Source organism: Leuresthes tenuis, unplaced genomic scaffold (assembly GCF_036924035.1).
Source record: "Leuresthes tenuis unplaced genomic scaffold, fLeuTen1.0.hap1 SCAF_9, whole genome shotgun sequence".
NCBI classification, from domain to species: domain Eukaryota; kingdom Metazoa; phylum Chordata; class Actinopteri; order Atheriniformes; family Atherinopsidae; genus Leuresthes; species Leuresthes tenuis.
In genome coordinates, this window is record NW_027325363.1 from 6,379,805 (window position 1) to 6,387,687 (window position 7,883).

Sequence of the window (7,883 nt, forward strand, 5' to 3'; positions counted from 1 at the left end):
TTAGAGACAAGAGAAAATAGAGAGCAACTGGTGCTCTGATATCAGAGATAAATGTTGTTTTCCTCCTCTGTTTTTTGCTCTTTGTTATTTGATGTATCGTACAATCACAAATCCCTCAGGAAAAAGGCTCTGCTTTAATAAATCTGCAGTCTGTGTTTACTTCCAATGGGGAGGTTGGGGTTTGATGCTGCTGCCTTGTTTATTAACGGGATTTATTCACACTGCTGGTTATTAGGGCAGAACCAGATTTAAAGGACCTGAATGTGAGATTTAGTGACATCTAGAGGCATAAACTAAAAAGTGAAACCGACTGAAGACCACCAACCTCACCTCATCTTTGTCCGCATCGTGGAAAAACTTTAGTGGCTGTAAACAGCATGGAAGGCCTGCTCTAAAACCAGTTTGTCCCTTTTGAGCTACTGTAGGAACATGGAAGCTAAGCTTGTCTTTGGGTATAAACCAATCGTTCCAAGAAAACTCTCCAACCAAGGCGAACAAAACAAAATAAATGCAGAGACGCACTTTCAAACTGCATCGTTTGGCAGATTAAAAAGAAGATAGTAGAGGGGATTTTCCATAATTACAACAGCCTAAACTTTAAAACTCTAAAATGTCTTATTATAATCAGAGAATCAATTCAAAAAGTTTATTCAAACAGTCCAAGAGCAAGAAACTGAGGAAGTGCCATCAGTGAGGGAAAGAAACTAGAGGTTTATGCATTATGTAAATGATATATATATATATATATATCATTTACATAATGCATAAACCGGAAGAGGGTGGGAAATGAGAATAAGTGAGTCAGATATTTTAAAAATATAGAAAACAGTCCTTATTGGAGCTCTTATTTTAAAAGATATTTTAGCTGTAAACAGGGATCCGAGTGCACGAGAAGCAACGCCGAACGAGTACAGACTTAATGGTTTCGTCCAAATCCATCACACACGCGCACGTCCACTTTCACTTTTGTCTGCTTAGCAGCAGCTTTATTTTGTAGGTTCAGCCATAAATGTGTCTTTCTGCTCACTGAGAACTTCACAGGCGCAGCACCACCACGGATTTACTACAAGCCCACTGTCACGCCAGTGAAACGGCACCGAGACGACTGGGTCACAGTTGTGTTCGTGTCACATGAAATGTTGCCCGTTTTTATAACCACACTTAATGGAGATATATATATATATAAATAAAAGAAGTAGATCACTTGGCTAGAAATTGCAGCACTGAAGCTTTTGAAACACTAAGAAAACCATACCTGTGCCTTTCCACAACACAGAACTCACTGATCAAGCAGCAATGCCAGTTTTTTCCTGACATTTTTACAACCGTATAATGGTTTTACATCACATTCTCCTTCTTCCTCACTACTCAAAAGCACTACATACAACCCCACTTAAAACGAGATACAGCTTCAACATCAACTCGTCCCAGTTCTTCACGCACTGATACTTTGTCAGGAGCGTTCAGCGTTGATTTGAAAGCTCAGGGTGCTCTGAAAGCAGTTACCGCTGCAGATGATAAGCAGCAGTCTCCTGCACCTCGCTGTTCACTGGAAAATGACAGTAAAGAGCTCTCGAACAAGCAGCGGTTCAGCTTGTGTTGAGTTGGTATTGAGAATGTGTTGTAATATTCTTTTATTCAGCGGACTGTTGGTGCCGTTTTACTCTTACCTCCCATGACAGCTGGATTCTGGGGATTAATGAGATCAGAATCATAAAAATTAATGTAGACAGCCTCCAGACCAGAACACAGAAGTACAACCATCATCCTTTAATTACAGCTGCAGGCCACCAACTGGCTGTGTGATCTGATTGGTTGAAGCCCATGATGGCACACAGATGTGATTCAATCAGTCACCTTCTAAGTATTCTTTAACATAACCCTCTCCAAACTGTGTCTGAGGATTGCAAGACAGCATAATGATGGAATTTTTCATGTTATTGTGACCTACTGTGCGTTTTATTCTGGTACCTCCTGCTTACAAAAACACTGAATTTATCTTTTAAACGCTTTAGTACAACAGCTTGGAGGGGGTTCATAATGGAGCTTTCTACCAAAGCATAAACATAAAGTAACAGATCTGAAATAGATGATCTGAGCAGACGAGTTGGACTGAAACATGTGAAAAGTCTCTGTCATAGTTTGTCAGCAGCCACCATTAAAGGACTGGTTTTGCCTGTGCAGTTCCCAATTGTGATTTGTAAATGTTTGAGGTTAGGAGCCTCAGGGTAAATAAAGTTTAAAAGAAGCAGAAAACAGGGATTTAATGTACGTCTCTTTCTAAATAGCTATGGAAACGGACACAGCTGAAAGCCTAGTTGTGAAACGTGATACAAATGCAGAGAGAGAGAAGATGAAGAGGATGTTGGGATAGGAGGAGATGCCAAGGGAGCTTGGAAGAGAGGTGAAGGGGGGGGAGTGAAGGAGAGAAAGAGCTGTGAGATAATGGAGGGAAGGAAGAGAGATGGATTGTAATGAATAATCCATTAGACAACATTTAGAGTAATTGGATATTGCTCAGAAGACGTCTGATATGTTTTCGCTGGACAAAGGGATGCAGAAGCAAATATCAATCTGCAGAAAACAGAGGCTCAGATAATGAAACATGGCTTTTTTCTCATTAAATATTCCCTTCTTATAAACAACAACCGTGGAATGAATACATATATTTATATATCAGCCACGACATTAACATCCAATCAAGTCCTAGTGTCCCGGAACATACGAGACCTGCTGTTTCTGCTGCTGCTGCGTCAGATTCTTTCACTCACGGGAGGGGAGTTATTGCCTCATGGGCAAAGACAGATAGAGAAAGGGATCGGCTAAAGCCAAGTGCCGGGAAAACAAGGGAAGCCCCTGAAAAACTGTAAGACGGAGGGAGGGGAAAAGCCCAGGGAAGCCCCGCTGCAGCTGAAGGGGAGGAGGATCCCACTTACTCCGCACAAACATCTTGGATGCTGCAGTCAGGCTGCTAACAACGGCGTCCCTCATTAAAACTGCAGTCACACTTCAAGCAATGCATCACATGTGCAGAGATTTCTCTCGGTGTTCTACGGATCTGCATCGAGCTTTCAGAGTGGAGTGCAATATAATAAATAGCCGAAACTTCCCACCAAGCATGTGTGATAAAACAAGGAGTCGGGTTCAGCGCGGGTTACGCAACATTACTGGAAAGACCTTGCAAGTAAATACGTGTGTTAAAACGGAGATAATGGAGGAGGGATCACAGTTTGATGAATGGTAGCTGGATGGGGGAGGTTGGAGGCTCGGGATGGAAGCCCAGCACGGACTGACTACTCTGCGTCAAGACAGAGAAAGACCGAAGAAACCGGAAGAGGGTGGGGAATTAGAATAAGTGAGTCAGATATTTTAAAAATATGGAAAACAGTCCTTATTGGAGCTCGTATTTAAGATTTATTTAAAAAGATATTTTAGCTGTAAACAGGGATCCGAGTGCACGAGAAGCAACGCCGAACGAGTACAGACTTAATGGTTTCGTCCAAATCCATCACACACGCGCACGTCCACTTTCACTTTTGTCTGCTTAGCAGCAGCTTTATTTTGTAGGTTCAGCCATAAATGTGTCTTTCTGCTCACTGAGAACTTCACAGGCGCAGCACCACCACGGATTTACTACAAGCCCACTGTCACGCCAGTGAAACGGCACCGAGACGACTGGGTCACAGCTGTGTTCGTGTCACGTGAAATGTTGCCCGTTTTTTAAAAATGGAAAGCATAATCAGAAATGTGTTCTTATGTTAAAATTGACTTTTCCTCTGGATTAGTTAAGACAGTTTGAGCACAAATGTCAGTTTGTTGTTGACCACTGCGCTAGAGCACAACACACAATTCCGGCGCTCACGCTCCCCGCGCGCTGACTCCCTCTGGGGCCACTCAGGTCATAACTCATTAAACTCGGAGGCACTTATAATGAACGCGCCGGACTGGAGGCTTGATTTCTGCACCCCCGCAACCCCCCTAATCGAGACACAGATGCTTGAAGGAGGATAGACAAAATTGCGTATAGCGCAGCTTGGAAATCCTTCCAAAGATGCTCTCAGCTGTCGGTCAAAGCAGAGATTCTTATGCCCCCGCCAGAGACACACATTATCGATTATGACATTAAGCCTAATCAATCTATCTACAGGCTTTGAAGCCCCATCAGCACTTCCAGTGAGACGATCTCAGCTCCACATGGTCGCAAACGGACAGAATCAGCAGCCTGTGATGCCCGCATCCAGCAAGTGCGCACAACAAACACGCGCACGCTGTACACAAACAGATAAGAACTGTAAAGGAAATGCCTCTTACCTTTTGTTCTATTGCCAGCATGCAACAGAAGCAGTAAGCATAGTATCTGATGTCAGGATGAGAGTGGAAGAGGAAACTGTCCGCTGCTGCGCTCCGTCCCCGCTGCTCGACTCCCTCTGTCTCTCAGCCTGACACACTCAGCAAAGTGCACACACAGACACGCACATACACCCCTCCCTGCGGTCCATACACACACACACGCACACACAAATACACGCGCGCAACGCGCAAGCGGGCGGGGTGCCGAGGAGCGCGGGTTGTCCTCGGGGGCGCGGATGGATGTGGAGAGGAGATGTGTGCCTGGAGGCGAGGAGGCTTAAAGGGGAGATGAAGGGCACAAGTCAAAAGGAAAACAGCAACGGCACCAAAATTGGATGAAGAGAGGAAATTAACAAATCAAAAACAAAAAGGAACGATGAAGAAGAAGTGGTGCAATAACTTAATACATCTGCTGGAAATTGAGAATCAAAGGAGATGAAATGTGATTTAGAAAGAGTGGAATAAAGTGGGAGGCAGAAGAGAGGAGGGCTGGTTTAAAAGATAAATTTAGGAAGTTAAAAAATGAAAAGAAGAGAGGAGATGGAGGAGAGTAAATAAAGCAGATTAGGTATAAATGAATATAAGGAAACACAGAAAATAGATTAAAAGGAAAGTAGGAGAAGTAACAGAGCAAACAGAAGAATGTTCTGTAGCCTTCTTGGCTCAATTATTAAACATCTTATTGCACAATTTAATGGCCAACACTAACATCTACATTTTAATATTAGTAAGTTCTACAGTTTGACATGATCTCAGGTAATAACTGAAGAGATGAGAGCATCAGAGTATTGAGCAGGACCAATTACTTAACCAGAATGCAACATTTCAGCCTCTGCTCTGCCTGCTGACCAAGCAAGAACAGTCAATCAGTCTCTGTCAGACAAGCAAACTCCTCCCACAGTCCAAGTGAAGCTATTTCAGACACAACTCTGCCTCCTCCTCTTCTTCTTCTGAATGTGCACACCCCTTCCCAGATTATTTGTTATTTTAATGGAAGTTTCTTTAATCTTGCCTTAAAGTGGTTTATCAGCTGGCTTGTAGACGGCTCAATCCTTAAAAGTGTTTTCACACAGCAGTGACACAACAGCTTTAAACTTCAAATATACAGAGTTAAAGATCAACCATTTCCCAAAGTTAGGGCCTAAAATAAGTTTACATTCAGATCTCACGGATGCAGGCACAGAGGGTAATATCTTTCATTTCAAGTGTTTTACAAATTGTAGAAAGAGGATCCAAACACAGGACTTACAGACAGAAGACAGGCAGGTGAAGAAACAAGGGCCTTATGTAGAACTAACTTATGGCTTTTCCAAAGCAGGAAAAGCAAAGTGCTAAATAACAAACAGACTGAGGGCAAGCAAAGATGAGGATCTGCTGCTAAACAAAGGAGAATTATACTGAGGGAGATGATTACAAACAGGGATCAGGTGTGGGAATCAGTAACTGAAAGCCAGGTGTGACACAGCAGGTAAAAATTATGGATGAGGACAAGCTCTACAGAATAAAACACAAGAAGTAAACTGATGGCAGAAAAGGAAACTGGAACAAGATGTAAGAAAGATAAAGTCAAAACCAGAACACAAAACCTCTGGGACCTTGAAACTCACTACTTTTAGAAGTGCTTATTTATATATTGGAAGGTTTCTGTCCATTTGAACCAATTACATACAAGAATAAGCTTAATTTGTGTCCTTAAATGAATAAAAATCCAAAACCTGAGCCTTTCATGACAAACTGAGAGGATTCTGTGGCTCTGCTATGTTCTGGGCATTCTGCTGATATGGTTTGTGTCCTCTTGTCTTCTTGGAGGGTCAATACAATACAAATCATCACCACAAAGCTATGTACAAAGTTCTGAGTGACAACCTTAATCTTTTAATGAAACCTTTCCATCCTGATTACAGCAGTCTGACGAGAACAGACACCAAATCACTCTTTGGTTGGCTACCCTGACCTGAATCCCTCTACAAGCCTGATCAGACATGCTTCATAGGTGCGAATGAAGCCTTCGTAGCATCAAAACAGTCTTTTTAATTACCTGGAAGTATTAAATGGCTGCCGTGACATGAGCTGGAAGAATTCTCTACATGTTAAGGAGAGGATGCTCAGTTGTTTTCACACAGTTATAATAACTGTGAAATACCAGAACTGTGTGTCGCCTGTGATATATGTGATATGTACGATATATTTAACTTTTCAGGCTTTTTCTTTCTCTCTTATATAATCAAACAAAGTAATGAAGTAATACAACTGCCAATGTGTTAAGACCACATAAAATAAATAATGCAGTTCTGTAAAAAAGTTTCAATGCTTTCCCCTTTGGTCAGATTATCATTGATTCTTGATCCTTGTGTGAATTCTTTCTTACATCCTTTCTTGACTTGAAGAGTGATTAGAAGCATCCATATGAGGTCACGTTTTTCACTATTCAACCATACTGAATCCCACCCATTCAGCAGGACACAAGCCACATCTGAGGTAATGGAAGCAGAAGTCTGAGTAAAAAATGTAATTAACATCATAACACGACACAAGACTTTATGACACAAATCTGTATCCACCTGCAAAAAGCAACCCTGAGTTTTGTTATTAATGTAGAGTTCAAGGATACCAGATAGAGGAAAAAGCTGAGCAATCTGAGCCCCACAGCTTAAAGAAACCATAACACTGAAAACAAAATGAGCCTCTCCACTGCTATATAAATCACACGCATCCATGCATATAAAGCCACTGACCTTTGGCTTCTGGGTGAAATCATGTCGCAGGACATCTACTTCAGGGGGATTATAAAATGCACATGTAAACCCACACATGCGCTGAAGCACACAACCAGAGTGGGGTAAATTATACATGTATCGCTGTCGGTGAGCACAGGGTTCGCCAGCAGCAGATAAATAACGGGTTGTAGCCCATGAGGTCGAGGACGTGAGCGCCTTTGTGACACCAATGTGAATGAGAAGCAGTGAAATATTTCTAATTTCCTAAAAAACAAGTTCATCCTTAAATAATTTCAAGGCAGGGGAGGAGAGCACACAACCACAGGGGGAAGTCATGGTTGATCAGTGTCAGATGTGGGATGAAGACCGGCTCCGATGTTCGTTTGACAGTTTATTCATTATGTGTTGGGGATTAAATCCCTTCTGATTTTTATGGTAATTGGACACTGTGGTACTTCCATTTAAGACTAAATGTTTAGCATCTCATGTCATGGCTGTCATTTTTATTTTGAATTTACCCACGAACACGCTACGCTTTGGTGTCTTCGCTTTGTACCTGGCTGTTCTGCATTCATGAAATGTTCATTTTTTGTTCCAGCAAACATTTACAAACAGTCATTTATTCTCGAGAATCGTTCATTATAAAAGGTGGTCCACGAAACCTGTTTTATGTGAGAATCAAAGGACAGATCCTGGCCAAAAATAACTCTAAAGTTCCTTACTGTAACACTGAAAAACATGGTGATATCACTATAAAGCTTGACTGTGGTACAGGACAGATCCAAAGATGAGAACTTTTGTCTAATTTCCACAAAA

At 41.9% G+C, this 7,883-nt stretch overlaps 1 protein-coding gene across 2 annotated transcripts in view; it reads right to left on the minus strand.

The window, feature by feature from the left end:
* The window catches only part of LOC140314029 (sodium/calcium exchanger 2-like), a 151,230-nt gene extending 146,690 nt beyond the window's left edge, over positions 1-4,540 (minus strand). For both annotated transcript variants that reach the window (XM_072392045.1, XM_072392046.1), the window contains exon 1: positions 4,312-4,540. The gene's annotated coding sequence lies outside the window, so the exon portion shown is untranslated. The remainder of the gene's footprint in view (positions 1-4,311) is intronic.
* Positions 4,541-7,883: the final 3,343 nt, after the last annotated feature.